General features: G+C 40.8%; 1 protein-coding gene across 1 annotated transcript in view; it reads right to left on the bottom strand.

Moving 5' to 3' along the window:
* Nucleotides 1-16422, bottom strand: part of ATP10A (ATPase phospholipid transporting 10A (putative)) — a 115376-nt gene that overhangs the window by 70277 nt on the left and 28677 nt on the right. The window lies entirely within an intron of this gene.

Genomic DNA, 16422 nt, shown 5'->3' with positions numbered 1-16422 from the left:
AAGGAATTTTCACTATTCATCACTAAACCTAGAATTACAAGGACGTGCCATGTGGAAAAACACAGTCCCAACTCCTCTACTGGGAAAGGACACTCATTTCTTTTAAATATTTCTGCAGTATTTTGGTTCTAGCCATAGCGCTGTCTGTTACATAGCTAATTTCTGCTTAGTTAACGCTGAGCCTTTTATTTTGGAGTGTACTTCAAAGACTTACCCACATGAAACACTGATGTGTATGTTGTTCATTTAGATAGAGCCACTAAACCTCTCTAGTTTTAAAGGTCATGCTAGTTTGATTTTTTTTTCTTTTTTAACTTTTTCTTGAGAGCAACAGAAAAAAGAAACAGGTGATTGCTTAATTAATTCTAGCCAAAATTTAAGGTTTTATTTTCATGACACCCACAGACTCGTGCTTTTTTGGCATTTGTGTAAATTGCTTTCTTCTGTTGTGTTTTTGAAAGAAATTAATTTCAAAACAGCCACAATGTTTACTTGGTAAAATACCTCCTGAAAATGGGAAACTGCTATTCTGACACTTTTCTAAGCTGTCAGAAGGCCTTTTGCCATGTAAGCATCGAGGTGGCTGTCAGCACTGTCACTGTCACCAGAGGCAGTCTCCTGTGACAGCACTTTAACTGGCAGAATGGGATTCTGATGGGGGGTGGGGAGTGGTGGTGGCTATTTCATGTATATTATTTTAAAATACATCACTTTCAGTAGTAATGTGAATAGATTTGTAACCAAGTGGAAACACGCAAGACCTGCCAATGTTACTTTGGAGTTACTGATAGTCATGCCATGTCTAATTCATCCTTATCATGCCTTCACTGGTGTTACAGGAATTAGTAACTTAACTGGCTTTTATTCATGTATTTAGCCTAAATCCTGAACAATAATGTGTTAGGTAGCACAACAAGGATGTATCAGATCAGGTTTTACCTCCCAGAATTTCTTCATTGTCCTTTCCGAACATCCAGTTAATAAAGGGAGCAATGAAAATTATGGCTGTGATTTCTATTTTGATAAAGCCTGAAAAGGATTAATAAGAGCCAAGTATAAAACATGATAGTGCAACGAAGGCAGCTAATATACATCCTAGGTGCTAAAATTACCCATTCCCTTCACATTCAGGCCAAAACCAACATTTAACTTTTCCTGCTAATAAGTATGAATTACTTTGAAACCCAGTGTGCCATAATGTAGTACAAATCACTGCACCGCAGACCTGAAGGGTTTGTGAGCCATGCAATCTGTATCTCCAAATCCCTTCACAAGTGGCCATTGCTCTTCATCCTTTTTAATTTAACTGTGAAACTGCATGATGTTCAAATGCATGTACAATGAGTAGCAGTATAGAAGTATGATCAGGCTAAAAATAGTAAGTAGTCCCATACTATGCTATAAGCACTACAATTTTTTATTTAACTTCTATTGTTTGAAAAGCATTGCTATTTTAGCATTTCCTCATCGCTCACATGCTTAGCAACTGCCACAACTATATACACTGTGGCAGGAAGGGTGGGTATGGAGCAACACAAGGCCAGATGGCTCTGCTGCCACAAATGAAGTTGTTCAGCCTGGAGAAGAGAAGGCTGCCAGGAGATTTTCTTGTGGCCTTTCAATATACTAAGGGGGCTTATAAGAAAGACAGAGACATTTACCAGGGCCTAAAATGACAGGACAAGGGCTAAAGGCTTTAAACTGAAAGAGGGTAGGTTTAGATGAGACATAAGGAATAAATTTTTTATGATGAGGGTGTTGGGATACTGTTACAGGTTGCCCAGAGAAGTTGTGGATGCACCATCATTGGAAGTGTTCAAGGCCAGGTTGGACGGGGCTTTGAGCAACCTTGTGTAGTGAAGGATGTCCCTACCCATGGCATAGGGATTGGACTAGGTAGTCTTTAAAGGTCCCTTCCAGTGCAAAGCATTCTGTGATTCAGTGGATCTATGAATGCAAGACCTCCTGCACATGCACCAGGGCCCCAGGGCAGAGCCCCCTTCATCAGACACATGGGAAAAATTTGGCCCAGTATTCCACTTGATCAGCTCTCTGCTAACAAGGGCTAGTAGTGGATGTAAAATTAGTCTGCATGGAAAATTACTTTCTAATCCTCTTCAGCCAGGGTTGCTCTATGCCTTCTGGCACAGCTCTGAACTCAGACTTGTCTCATTGCAGCCAGTGAGCGGTCACTGCAAGTATTCTCTGCAGAGTATGGCATGATACTGTCTTCAGATGGGGCAGTTGATGCACTATACATACATCAGTCCTTTAGGAGCATTCCTTTAACATGCTTAGCCTTGAACATGCAGGTTAGCTCACCCCGAGACAACTGTCATACTGCTAGCCACTAAAAACACACCGTGACCCTGTTGATACAGTTACAATTTCACCACTGACTTCTGCAGAGACACAACTTCATCATCCAAGTTTTATATCACCTACTAACTGTTTATTCTTGCTGTTATATTGTGCCAGTAAATTGCAGAAGTTATATGGTATAGAGTAAGGAATGCCAGACTTCTTATAAGAGAAAGGCTGCCTTTAAAATTTATGCCTCTCCTTTCTGTTTGTAAGGTGTGGCATACAAGAATGCTTGATTTAAATTTTATTTGAAGTTCAGGGATTTGAGCAGTTTTGCCTCAATGTGTCCTCACAGACATTATTTTTCCAGTCCCTCTTCAGAAGGGGCCCCTTCCACATCTCTAATGATGTACATTGCATTGGCCTGCTGTGATAGAAAACCTGAATTAAACACAGTATATCCATGGGTAGGCATGTGTGCATCATTACATGTTTGGTATTGTTTTCAAATGGTTCAGTACACTTTTCAACTTCAGAGCAAACATAACATTTAAGCAGATGCTTCAGCTGAGCAATTCACAGTAATGGCCAGAGCTTGGAGGATACCAACAGTTCGACACACAGGACTTGAATGAATACCAGATCCCAGGGACCACCTCCTTGCACCTGCAGGCATTTAGATAATCTAGACCACACCCTATGCACTCTTACAGAACATCCACAAACTGTAGCAATGTGGGTAATTGTTACTCACATGGTGGATGAAAAGCTGGACATGAACTGGCAATGTGCACTCACAGCCCAGAAAGACAACCGTATCCTGGGCTGCATCAGTAGCAGTGTGGCCAGCAGGTCGAGGGAGGGGATTCTGCCCCCCTGCTCTGCTCTGGTGAGACCTCACCCGCAGTCCTGTGTTCAGCTCTGGGGGTCCCAGCATAAGAAAGACATGGACCTGCTCAAATAGGTCCAGAGGAGGGCCATGAAGGTGATCAGGGGACTGGAGCACCTCTCCTATGAGGACAGGCTGAGAGAGTTGAGGTTGTTTAGCCTGCAGAAGAGAAGGCTCCAAGGAGACCTTATAGCAGCCTTCCAGTACTTAAAGGGGGGGCCTGCAGGAAAGATGGGGAGGGACTTCTCTTTACAAGGGCCTGTAGTGATAGGACAAGGGGTAACGGCTTTAAACTGAAAGAGGGTGGATTTCGATTAGATATAAGGAAGAAATTCTTCCCTGTGAGGGTGGTGAGGCACTGGAACAGGTTGCCCAGAGAGGCTGTGGATGCCCCATCCCTGGCAGTGTTCAAGGCCAGGTTGGATGGGGCTTTGAGCAACCTGGTCTAGTGGGAGGTGTGCCTGCCCATGGCAGGGGGGCTGGAACTAGATGACCTTTGAAAGTCCCTTCCAACCCAAACCATTCTTATGATTCTATGATACTCATCCAACAGTCCGCATGATTTTTCCTGGCAGAGTCCTGTCTCTCCATTTACCTTGTAGGTGCTTCTGAAAGGCCTTCCCGTCTCTGTTCCTTAGTGTCCTAAAATCATCTGCAAATTTTGCTGTCTTTCCTTTCATAATCACCCAGCTGAGAGATAAATGTTTCAAACACAGATGCCTTGCTCTATTTCTCTGAGACCTTGCCATTTATTCTTGCTTTGTCCTGACTCCATCACTACTGTGTGGTCAATGACGGTCCTCTGCAGTCTCAGCACAGGGCTTCAGGCGCTGCTTGCAAGGGACTCTTCAGCAAAAGCTTGCAGCAAGTTTAAGTAAATATCACCCAACCTCCTGGAATATTTTGTTGAAGGGCTCGAAGAATTCTGGCAGGAACACAGAACTGGGAAGCAGCATCTCAGTTGGTGGGTTGTGGTGGGTTGACCCTGCCTGGACACCAGGTGCCCACCAAAGCTGCTCTATCACTCACCCCCTCAGCTGGACAGGGGAGAGAAAATATAACAAAAGGCTCGTGGGTTGAGATAAGGACAGGGAGAGATCCCTCATCAATTACTGTCACGGGCAAAACAGACTTGACTTGAGGAAAATTTAATTTAATTTATTACCAATCAGATCAGAGTAGGATAATGAGAAATAAACCCAAATTGTAAAAACACCTTCCCCCCACCCCTCCCTCCTTCCCAGGCTCAATTTCACTCCCAATCCTCCTCCCCCACAGTGGCACAGGGGGACAGGGAATGGGGGTTGGGGTCAGTTAATCACATGTTGTCTCTGCCACTCCTTCCTCCTCAGGGGGAAGACTCCTCACTCATCCCCTGCTCCACTGTGGGGTCCCTCCCTCAGGAGACAGTCCTCCATGAACTTCTCCAATGTGAGTCCTTCCCACAGGCTACAGTTCTTCACAAACTGCTCCAGCATGGGTCCCTCCCACGGGCAGCAGTCCTTCAGGCCCAGACTGCTCCAGCGTGGGTCCCCCACGGGGTCACAAGTCCTGCCAGAAAACCTGCTCCAGCGTGGGCTCCTCCCTCCACAGATCCACAGGTCCTGCCAGGAGCCTGCTCCAGTGTGGGCTTCCCACAGGGTCACAGCCTCCTTCGGGCACCCACCTGCTCCGGTGTGGGCTCCTCCCCAGGCTGCAGGTGGAGATCTGCTCCACCGTGGACCTCCATGGGCTGCAGGGGGACAGCCTGCCTCACCATGGTCTTCCCCACAGGCTGCAGGGGAATCTCTGCTCTGGCGCCTGGAACACCTCCTCCCCTCCTTCTGCACTGACCTGGGGGTCTGCAGGGCTGTTTCTCACATATTCTCACTCCCCTCTCCAGCTGCAGTTGCTGCTTGGGTTTTTTTCTCCTTCTTAAATACAGTATCCCAGGGACACTACCACTATTGCTGATGGGCTCGGCCTTGGTCAGCGGTGGGTCCATCTTGGAGCTGGTTGACATTGGCTCTGTCAGACATGGGGGAAGTTTCTGGCAGCTTCTCACAGAAGCCACCCCTGTAGCCCCCCAATACCAAAACCTTGCCGTGCAAACACAATACATGGATCCAGCCCCATCCCATGATCGCAGGAAACACTGACATGGATATTTAGCCCAGAAGCTAACACCCCACAACTCTAGTTCTATCTGCCCTCACTTATCACAAGCCTGAAGAGATATTTTAGTACTGATAATAAACTTAAGGTTGATGCTGCAAGAAACCAAAGCTGCGAACCACGATGAACCACAGGAAGAGGTCAGAGATACTAATTCTTATCTTTCAAACCTGGAGAGTTAGATAAAAGTCTTCCAAATCAATACGCTCTCATGAACTACTGATTTTCTGCCAACAGAATAGACAGATACTGTTGTTACTCTCTAGTTAAATCACCATGATGAACTATTAATTTCAAACAGCTATGCCCAGCTACTGTAACATGTTGTGTTGGGCTCACATATTAAAAATATCCATCCTCTTGCATACAACCTAATCTTTATCAACACATTTGCACGCAAGGAATGTGTCTGTCAGCTGTGGTTTAAACCCATAGTCACGTAAATCTTCATGCTCCTCTCTGCCACAATCAGAAGCAGAACTTGCCAGTGCTTTCACTTCTCTGAGCATATCTTTACAGGTAGACATTGACTGAAATCTAAAGATGGATGGCTAAAAAGTCAGCTGGTGCAGCTGCATCAACATCAACGCTATTGTTAGCCAACAGCAAATGTGGGTCTAGTCAAACTCCTCTAAAGGTTAATGTTCTTTTGCAACAATGAAGTGCAATTATCCCAGCATATGGGTTTTCAAACATACAAGGGAAAGTCTGCAACATCCTTTCAAGTGTGTGAACATAGAGAAAATAACTGTAATTACTATTAAAAATTTGTAGAAGTCTACCTACTGCATACATTTGGCCCATGCTCTGTTTTGAAGCAGAATAGCCTGCAGGTTTGTGCTAAAATTGAGATTGGCTTTGGTTAACAGCAAAAACTAAACAAAACAAAAAATATTGGTGATTTTTTTTTCTTTAAATATCAGTTTTAAATTTAGAAACACAGAAACTCAGAAATTACAGTTTCTTTTCCTATTAACCATGCTTTTCCTTCTTCTGGTCCCCTTTCAGCATGAGCTGATAAAGATCATGCCCATAATTTTGCTTTTCTGGCCATGTAGACATCTGCTTATATCTACAAGAGGCTGAAGATTTCAAACTGTCTCTATTTAAACATTACAAAAATAATTGTTTCCTTCTTTTGAATAGCTTTTAACTGTTTTGGTATAATAAGGAATTGTTCAAAATTACTTAAAGGGTGATAACAAAACTACACACACATTGAGAGGAATCTTTCCTCTTTTTGTTTTTTTAAAGTCTGGGGAGAATATCATAGGAAAGAGAAATGTGAAGGAAATGTGAAGGCCATGAAGCTATAATCTGTTCCACTTGTGCAAGGCCTACATGCTAAAAATTATATATGTTAAATTGAGAAGATGGGACTACTAGGTAATCATTTCTTACTTTCTATACTTCTCCACTGACAAAAATTACAGTTAATGAGTGGGAATGACATGCATATTTGCTCCACCAATTCCAGTGACTGGTTAGGGCACCTGTGCTTATATGTAACACTGCCCTAGCTTAGTCCCACCATAAGCTCCTATATTCATCTCAGCAGGGCTTGTAAAATACATTTAGCAGAAGACAGAGGATGTTCTCTTTTACCTTTTGGGGTGTTCAGTCTGGCTTACACAGCATACCACTGTCTACACAGGTTGCAGCTGCAACCCAGAGGTTTTTAAGCCTCTCAAAACATCCAAATGAAATGTTTCCCAGTCCAAGCCCATCCGCTGACCTGCTTTTGAAGTAACAATCGTCTTCACTTCAAAAGAAATCAGACTCCTTTGCCTTCCCTGCCAGCTGAGGTTGGTCATTGAACCAGTAGGCTTTAAAAGAAACACAGCAAGAAATTAAGTCTGTGAAAGAGGAAAAACCCTCCACAAAAGACAGGTCACAGACTTGTTGTGTATGTACAAGAAGCTGTTCTTGACGTCAGCCGGGTCCTTTCTTTCCATCTCAGGAGGCAGAAATAGAGTGGGGTAGCACAAAAGAACGTATCAGGTACATCTCTGCTCCCACTGACTTAAAACATGTTCAAATCAGTTGGCTTCAGGTGCCTGATAAGTCTCCTGGTTAGGACCAAGCTAACTAAAAAAACTTGAGGCTAATTGGCAGGGTCTGAGCAGGGCAGCAACTCCTGAAGGAGAACCTCAAAACTGTAATGCAAACACAGAAGTGTCACGTCAGGCCAAACTATCTTTAGGGAAGATCCAGCATCTAGCTGTTTCTCAACAGGTCTTCAAGCTCATACAGTTTTCCCAAACTGTCTGTTCTTTCCCTCGCCTGGGCTGGAGCCCTCGCCTTCAATCCTCCACCTTTCCTCCCAACACTCCTGCAGACATGGAGAGGGTTTGCACTAACTGAGCCCACAGCACTCTGTTAACACTCCAGTGGCCAGCAGAGATTTTGCATAACTCATCACAGGCTACAAAAGCAGAGCTGGTGGACAGCACTGAAATACGTGGACAAAACTGCTGCGTTATAACCAGTACCGATTATGATTTGAAAACTACACGTATAGCAGATCTCAGAGTTTAAAAACAAGAGCTATCTCTGAGACCAAGGCATATATTACACAAAGTCTGAACATGCTAAATATCTATGGAAACACGTTGAGAACCATTTGGGTACAATTACAATGTTGTGGCAGAATGAAGGAAAAACATGTAGCGTAAGTTAATGCCAAAGGAGGTTACATAATGCCCAGAATATGTCTCCATTCCACCACAAACGATAACATCTGTTTCTATGAAAATAAATCATGAAGAGGCTCTGAATCTGATATTAATCAGACAAAACAGATTAACAGAGTGTGTTCTTGAGAAATGCTGAAAAGAACAAAATCTCTCTATGACTGAAGTTTCTAAATAGACCCCTTAATCTTCACATTATTTTAAGAGGACTTAAAAATTTTCTTATTTTTGTGGACTTCAAATATTCTTTTTTTCTTTTTTTGAGTATTACCAAGTGCAAATTATGTTACAGTTGCTAGAAACAAGTATGTGTGTATAGCAATGACAAGGCATAAAGGTGCCTTTTATTAAATTCATGCTTTCTGAAAACTGTTAATTTTTCTGTTACAAGTCAAACTTGTTGTGAAAAAAATGTACCCAGGAAACCTCAGTGATTCAGGTTTATAATGTGGAAGTAATAATTTAACTTCTCTTGGCAATGTTATCTCCATTATACCTCATGTTGAAAGAAACCTCTCTATTGTTCACTATAATGAAACATTTGCTACCCGGAATAAATGATTTTTCAGCCAAGAAACTTGTTGTGATAACACCATGAAACATAAAAGCAGAACATGTAATGAAACTTTACACAAACTGAAGAAAGAAAAAGCTGTCCTCTAGAACTTGATTTTAGAACTCTTTTTAGAGAGACATCTAGTATTAATTTTTAAGTGGTATGAGTCTTGACACTCCTATGTTTCCTGCCAAAAATGCTAATAAACTCCTATCACTCTTCCAATAAACAGATATACTGGGAGAAAGACTATGAGCTGCTTATACCTAGCAGGATGGATAGGTGATGGTTAGTATTGAGGCTTCCTAAATCGGTATCACACAAGGAGGTGGAAGAAGTGGAAGAACAGCCTGGATGTAGTTTGCATCCAGTCCTACAGACATTAAAACTCAAGAGTCAGTCACCTCCATACTAAAGCCACAAAGCTTTTAATAGTTTGAGGTGTGAGAATTTCTCTTCTGAACAAAGTAATGCAAGAAGTGCTCATCTTCCAATGGTGTCTTCTGAGCATCACCAAACAGAACCCTTGCACTTGACAACACTGCTTACTGGTACCTAGAGCATAGAAACACAGATGCAAAGAAGACAGCTACCTCAGCAGAGGGCCCACAGCCAGGTAAGGTTCTCATCCTGAAGTTCAGAGCCATCACAGATACTAAGATTGAATGTTTACATTACAGTGCTGCTCCAAGCCACTGCAGAAAGATCCAGCTGAGCTTGATGCTCTGCAAACATGGAAGGACAAACAATCCCCTGCCTGAAGGGAACCCACTCAAATAATAGATACCTAATAACACAAATCTCCCTATCTGTGCATGCTTCCTAAACAATCAAAGAAAAAGCAGGAACTCTTGAAGGGAGATATTAGGTGCCAAATTTTACTAAGGCATGAGCTCTACATAGAAGCCTTCCAGGGTTCTTGTCCTCTAAACCAATAATTAACGGCATGAGGACACTTAGGAAAACTGAGTGCCCAAAATTCAGGTGTGAGCTAGATGCATAAATCCAGTGGACTAAATCCTCCATTCAGTGCTCTCCCACTGCATTTAAGCCAGTGCAATCAGGTGACCATTCCAAGGGAGCTCTTTGTATCTTAACAGTACATCTTGAAAGGTAAATTTAGCATGGCCCTGCAGAGTTAATTAGGAAAATCCCATTCTTTAACAGATTCAGACACTTCAATGGAAATTTTTTTCCTTCTCATTCTTCTGGTTCTACACACCTGCCTGAGATCATTTGATCTCAGGACTACCAGACCCAGGCCATAAAAATGCATTAATATATTCACTACATGTACACAAAAAGCCATTTGTAAAGAACAACTAAAGAAAGGTGCTTCCTAAGTGCAACAGTTTTTATCTGAAAAATCCTTCCAGTTCTTTTAGCTAAACATGTTAACAGTTGAAAGAATTTTTATCAGGTAAGGTATTTACTGCTAATTATATGCACAGCCCTGACAGAGTTGTTCACTGATACTCAGTTTGGGAGACTGTTTTTCTCCACATAACTGTGCCATACAAACACATCTCCTTTAAAGCTCTAAACCTCACATGTTATCTAATCACTGCACAAAAGCACTCTAGAAGTTAATGTAGTTCAGCTATTTTATGTTAACAAGACAATTAGTGAAAAGAACATTAATAATTTACAACTTTCACATTTTACAGGCAAAATCAACATCTCAGACTGAAGTATAAGTGTTCGATCTTCTCCAGTTCTTCCTGAAAATTTACATTTTCCTTCCATTTTTGTTCTTGTCTGGGTAACATCCAACCATGACATCCATCTCATCTGGATGTTCTCATCTGTTCTTATCTGGACAATCTAAAGTTCAAATTGAGGATAGGAAAAACATTTACCTATCCGAACACCAGCTGAGATCTCAGTGGGTCTCAGAGTGCAATGCTCACACTCGGAACAACCAAGATGACGTTTTGAATGCTGTTGTCTCTAAATTTCTTCTGGCTGCAATTCTAGAAATTAGTTTTAGCCCATACACCTGACTTTGCTACTTCCAGTGCCACACAAAACTAAACTGCTTAAAGAACTGGTAATGATTTAAAAAAAAAAAAGTAGAAAAAAAATCTTTTGGCTGTAATATTACTGGAAGAATCTTGCAGAAGAAAACAAAGCTGGATGCTACTATATATTTGCAGAACATGTTAACAGTTCTTTCTACTCTGAAAGTAAGGTGCGAAACTGTGTAATATGTGGGTAACTGATTTGCAAGGATATTGGAAGCATGTTTTGTTGTACTCATTTGTGAATTCTGATGAATTTTAGTTAAGTCTAGAGTTGCTAAGGAATTACTTTCCTCTCTGTCTGGGGACATGCATTCAACGGAGATTGCGTGAACAGGGAAACCTCAAACTCAGGCACACCCAGGCACACCTCTGTTGACACTGAGAGGTACAAAGGGAGATTTAAGGTGCTATCCTGGATAAAACTGTAGTCTGTCTCCACATCTATCCAGTTAGATGCTTGCACCAAACATCCCCAGGCAGGTACAGAAAAGTGGGCAGTTTTACATGGCAGTCATGCATGCCTACTGGCTAGCAGGCAAAGCAAATTGGACACATCCATGTGCTTTTGTGATGGTGACAGAAGAAAGGTTTGGCAGGATTTGTATGCAAACATTGACCTTACCTTGAATGCCAACTTGCAAATAAGAAGAGGCCCCAGAATATTCAAGAGTTGGCCAAAATGTGTATCACAGTAGCATCTGGCAAACTTTTGTTGATCAGATGCTGTACGCTGCTTTTAGAGCCCTGTCACTGGTATGACTGGCTGCCTTGCTCCCTGATACAAATTCCCAGTGAGGTGAGATAACACTTCACTTGTGAGCCACTGCTCGGACCCCATCACATTTATGTCTTCCTAACTGTCTATGGCTCAGCAGAAAGGCGGTCAGCAATTTGGGGGTAACTGGGTTCTCAGAAGTTTCTTCCTAATCTGGAGGAACAGAAGGGTCAGCTAAGGACCTGAAATATGAACATAAAGATCTTTCTATTTGAAGCCTTTTTTTTGTATTTATTATCTCTTCTTTGTTGCTATTTCTCCATGCAGTTTCTTAAACACAAGAGCTATGAGAAGCACATCTCTATCACAGTAACTGAGCCAAACACAGAAGAGCTGGAGGTTGCTGCAGTGCTCTCACTAGTGCTTGTACTGGTAGCCAGAGTGGAAGAATTGCCTGACATTTTTAATTTAGATCTACAAAGTCACTTTGTGAGAAGCAGTATCAGTATAAACCCCTGGGGAGCCCCTGATCTCAAGCATAAACATCTATCTCCAACATCAGTACATCCCCAAGAGTGAAGGAGCAGTAAAAGGCATTACAACTCAGAAGAATCCTAATTCTTCCATGTAGCTGGCAGGAGAACAGGCCTTAACTTGTACTTCAGGCTGATCTGAAAAGCACAGTTGAAGTTATAAACATAGTGACTTATCTTAGGCTCTATGTAGCCGATTTCTCTATATTTATCTGCTCTCACAGGTTATGTAGCCTGTCTTTATGTTTCTGGATCACTGCTTGCCCCAACAAGACAAGAATACTAATGCGAGGAAAAGCAAACAGCCTCAGGCTATATCTTAGTACTAAGAGATGTTTAAATTACCATACTGTTCTCAAAACGAAATAAAAATCTGAAAATCTCTAAAATTCTGGTATAAAACAGTAACAAAGTGTTTCCCAAGAATGCTTTCTTAATGAAGATCAGTAAGACTAAACTTGGACCTGGGAGTACTTCCCAATATTCATGACTGAGTATAACACGCTGGGTTGGATCCTGCATTAGACTGAAACCAGGGTGTGCATAAGGCTCAATTTGCTATGCTGTAGGTCCTGATGCAGTTTGAATTCAGCCTTATATACAGCTGTTTTACAGAAAATCACAAAATATAAAAATGTTCCTCACTTCCATCAGTGAAGAATTAGAAGACCAAACTCAATGCAAATCATATGCAGTGATATGAATCTTTGAAGGTTTGAGTCAAAACAAGTATGTCTACAGATGCAAATTTTATAATCAAAATTCTCAGTGAAAGTAAATAATAGAGATCCATATTGAAGAAGTGAGAACCACAAAATGCAAAATTCTACTATTTAAAGGAAATGTAGGATGCCTTCAGTAAGATTTGAGTAGTTCAGATTCAACAACTTGACTACTGTTGGTACCTACATATAAAAAATTCAGGATAACAATTCATTTAATGTTTTCAATGTCAATTTGACTATACCGAAAGCTCCTGTTTTCACAAACTGTTGCTTCCCCTGAATTCAAGATGTTAGTCTTCATCTCATTAATATTCCAAACTTACTGGAGCCAGTCAATGAGTGTAGTTGAATATGAAATACTAAGCTAGAATAATACTTTTGTTTCCACAGAGATAAATGCAATCCTTTCCTGTCTCACTGATTTACAATCAAAATTACTACGAATTATAGTCAGCCCAATGGAATTATGAGATCCAGTCAGCTAATGCAGCCAGTACATCTCAACCTGTTAACATAGTTATTCAAAGACCTTGTAATTGAAGAGCTCTGCAGGGTAGCAAGTCATCTTTGCCACCTGTCCTCAACTACCAAACTACCATCACTAAAAAGGGCAATTTATAAAGAACGACACACCATTAATATAAATTTGGATAGCCTGTTTCCATCAGTTTACTAGACAATACGTTTTCACAACAAAGTATATATTTCCATAATAATTTCCATAATAATTATCCACAGTTTTTAAAAATCATTGAGGTAGTTATAACCTGAATATTTTCAAGAGCTTGTCGGTTGTCAGATGTGGATATATTTGTACATATTTAAACAAAAAAATGCACACTTACAAATTTAAACTCTTCTTCACTATTGCCCTATTATAAAGAAAATAGTGTCATTTGTGAACACTGTTTCGTGCAAACTCTTTTTTAATTTATTTTGAAGAATTTAAAATGTAAGCAGGCCAACTAATAGGAATGGATATTGTGCTTTGATTGTTTTTACGTGAAAGGTTTACCTCATCAAGCTCAGTCTTTCTTGGTAATTACTAAATAAATTATTTGCAAATTTTATTCTCACAATTAGAAAAAAATGTTCATGCATGATTTTCACTTATTGTTCACTGAACTCCCAAACGAGGCTACAAATCTTGGCCCAAATTCAGCAAGGTACCTAAATATATGTCTAAACTCAGGCGGAAAAGCACTCTTTCTGGCCAAATTCCAGAAAGAAAACTTCTCTGTAGTTCACATGCATACCTTCCTTGGGGGAAAAATGATAAAACATTGAAAATCAATACCCTAGAAAAAAATAAATGTCAAGGTCTTTACTGCAGCCGAAAGAAGAAAGTGACTGGATGCAAACAACTCCGCTTTTGAAATGCCCAGAAACTAAGCTCAGAGAAAGCAATTACAAAAAGACTATTTATTGAAAGGGTTTGAATCACGGAGGGGGAACAAACAGCCTAAAAGAACTTGTGAGATCTGAAACACCTCAGCAAGTGGCAGGCCACCCTGGTCATGGGCAGAAAAAGCAGCACTCAGCAGATGGGCATATACTGAGACTAAAACGTTTGTGTCGCAAGCTCTGGGCAGAAGCTAGCTTAGAAAGACAGGAACATCAGTTTTAAAACTGAACTTCAATCTGATCTCTCAATGTGCTATTCCAAATTAAATGAATCTAGTCCCACAGATAAAAATTGCAGACCTAACAAATGAATTTTTTAGCCTGAACCCTTCTTCCAAAAGTCTGTAAGAAATTTAAATAGAAATTTAAAAAAAAATGAATTGCAGCTTTTTACAGAGCACACAGGTCTTCAAATTAGCTGAACATTAACACAAAGTTCAATTCTTAAACTTCCTTTGCAGACTTTTCTCTCTCCCTTGTACATCACCATTTTCATCTCTATTACTCAAACCTGTAACTGAAGGTTATTTTTCATTCCTCCTCTCTCCATCATAAAAACCCACATCTTAAATGTGTGTCTTTCTTTCCCTCCTTCATGCCAAACTCTTATCAAGATACTCATTTCCTGTCTTGCCTCCATCATTTTTCCACACTGGTTTAGCTACAATCACTTTCCTTCTCTATCCTCAGCAATTAATGACTTTGAACCCAATGGCTCCTCTTTGCTACATCCAGTCGAAAGCTAAATCCTCTCCAAAGCACCTTCCGCCTCTCTATCTAGCTTTTGCTACACCTCTGTAGATGGTGATCTTTTTTGTTGGCATCTCATGATTGATTATGTATCTTTTTTTAGGACTCCTCTAACGGATAAAACACTTTTCCAGACATTAAATGGATTGCATTTAGTTCCATAACTCTGAGGTTAACTAAGGAGAATTCTTTGTAAGGAAGACACCCCAGCTTGTAATACTCCTAAATCCGAAAGTCATGGTTGCAATCCCCCTGTGATGTGGGCCTTAACTCATGAAAGGAAAATAATCTTTTATCTGCAGGCACTAATTTAGACCAAGTTGCTTTGTAAACGCATAGTACAAATCCTGAAAACGCTTTCCCTACTATCCTCAAAACAATCAATTTCTTCTGTAAACATATGCCAAGACTTACTTGTGTCACCAGGACAGAAATTCAGTCTAGATGCCTTCCAACATATAGCAAGCAGGTCACTCCATCATCATGCTGCCGGCTTGTGTGCTGCTTACAGCTTGGTCTGTCTATGGAGATAAAAGCCATGCACCACTGGCACTTTGAGAAACCCCTGAGCTACTCTGCTAGTTGAGCTGTGGTACTAGAGCACGAGAATGGTATGACAAAGATGTAGAAATCTTCAAGGTTAAACTAAATATTGTAATTTTTTTTTTTTTTAGCGTAATCCAAACAAATATGTTTCCTTGACATTTTTAGACTTATATTCATCTATTCTGCATAAAAATAAGCAGAATGTTTTATGGAGAACAGGAAGGCATCTTCAGTCATTTTTTGTTTAAGATGAGAAAAAAACCTGCTATTGGCCCAAACCCTTGAGAACTCTATGTACAAAGCATCATTTTCCTTCATCTTTTCAAACAACAGGATGCATCAGAAACAGTGATGTGATCTTAATCTGAGAGGCAATGCTGTAGGCAGCTCCAAACTCTTCCTGTGACTACAGAGCATGCCTTCAAAAAACCCAACCTGATATATTCTAAAAATAAATGGAAACCACTGTGTTCTGCAAGGGTAAAAGTGTCTGTCACATACATATTAACTTCTAACATACAGTTTACTATGACATATTAATGATGTGAATATTTAGTCTCTGGAGACTGTCAAATGAACCATGAGAAAGGGTGGCCTTCTCTAGCAAACAGGTTTCTACAGCCTATGCTACTGCTCATATGCTACTCAATTGCAGCTGGCAACCCACTGGAGAAGACCAGGCCACTGTTTGTAACACACAGTTCATCTGCCTTAGTCTGAGGCAGCACCAAATGAGACTCCAGCAAGAAACTCTATTGAGCACTTTGTGCAATGGAGCTACATTTGGGAAAAGTACCTGTGGAATCAAACCAGCTTAGTTACAATGCAACTAATTTTCAATTCAGACTAAAACAGGGCTTCTAACCCTAAGCATTTGCCAGTCTAGAAATTCATTTTTGACAAGGAATATGAAAAATTTATCTCCATTCTTACCATCTTTGTATCAGTAAGCAGATCCCTTCCAGGCTGGGTTTACAACCTTTTAGGAGACCCCCGATTTTACACATATGTCTCAGACACTGATGAAGATACAGACAGCAGAAGAGTCTACTGGATGGGGACAGAGAGCTGAAAAGAAGTACATAAGATATGAGAAGAGGTACATGAGAGACAAACATACAGAAAAGGA

This window comes from Haliaeetus albicilla, chromosome 25, assembly GCF_947461875.1.
Source record: "Haliaeetus albicilla chromosome 25, bHalAlb1.1, whole genome shotgun sequence".
Taxonomy (NCBI): Eukaryota; Metazoa; Chordata; class Aves; order Accipitriformes; family Accipitridae; genus Haliaeetus; species Haliaeetus albicilla.
Note: the sequence above shows the minus strand (reverse complement) of the source record. Positions and strands in the feature narration are given on the sequence as shown.